Here is a 1,326-nt window from a genome sequence, read left to right as displayed (position 1 = left end):
AAGTCCTTCTTGTTGTCGACAGAAAGGTAGTGAGAAATAATAAAGTTGAACACAATGTGACTGAGACATGTTCTACCCAAAAACTCGAAATTTTCGGAATGGATATTTTTGCTAGAAAGAAAGCCTTGGCAACGCTGATAATAGAACTAGAATTCTCAAATGGATTCTTCTAGTTATAAATCTGAGAGTCTCATCCATTTCGGCACATGTGTTCGGTCTTGAGGAAGTTTTAACTGAACCCAACTTTTTGGGAATCTTTCGAAGGACATCTTTCGAGTCGATTATCTTCCAGGAAAATTATCGTAGATCTGAAACTGATACATATTCTGAAAGAGCAAATCTTCCAGTAACTAATCTGATAGTTTCATCTTTCTCGGCCTAACGGTTCGATCTTGACGAATTCTCAAGTGAAATTCGCAATTTTTGAAAAATGCCATTTCCTAGATGAAAATCTCAACGGAGGGAGATATGCTTTCGAAAATACTCGCAATAGATTCAGCGTGTTCGAAAACTTATATTTTCATACCAAAATTCCAAATATCGGGCCCTGTTTAGGAGAAAATAATTTTTTTTGTTTTTCCACTTTTCATTTTCGAGTTGACTTCGAAGAGCTCTCTGGAGTGCAATTCTCTATTGAATCATCAACTATTTGGTTTTCTAGAATCTTCAAAACAAATTCTATGCACTCTATATCCTAGGATAGTAATGGAACATCCTGATTTTCAGACAGAGTAGCAAATAGGTCATTTTAAGGGGGTCTAACCCCTTGCTCATTTTTGACCCAAAAAATCGAGATTTTCGAAATCGAGTTTTTGTGCTAGGGTGGAAGCCTAGGCAACGCTGATTATATAACCGAAAATCCCAATTCGATCAGACCAATATAACAGGAGATATCGCAGATTGAAATTTGCAAATTTTTGAAAAATGCCATTTCCAAGATGAAAATCTTAACGAAGGAAGATAGGCTTTCGAAAATACTCGCAATAGATTCAGCGTGTTTGAAAACCTATATTTTCATACCAAAATTCCAAATATCTGGCCCAGTTTAGGAGAAAATAATTTTTTTTGATTTTCCAGTTTTCATTTTCGAGTTGACTTTGAAGAGCTCTCTGGAGTGCAATTCTCTATCGAATCATAAACTGTTTGATTTTCTAGAATCTTCAAAACAACTTCAATGCACTCCATATCCTACGATAGTAATGGAACATCCTGATTTTCAGACAGAGTAGCAAATAGGTCATTTTAGGGGGGTCTAACCCCTTGCTCATTTTTGACCCAAAAATTCGAGATTTTCGAAATCGAGTTTTTGTGCTTGGGTGGAAGCCT

This window comes from Coccinella septempunctata, chromosome 8 (assembly GCF_907165205.1).
Source record: "Coccinella septempunctata chromosome 8, icCocSept1.1, whole genome shotgun sequence".
Lineage (NCBI taxonomy): Eukaryota > Metazoa > Arthropoda > Insecta > Coleoptera > Coccinellidae > Coccinella > Coccinella septempunctata.
This window is presented reverse-complemented; position numbering follows the sequence as displayed.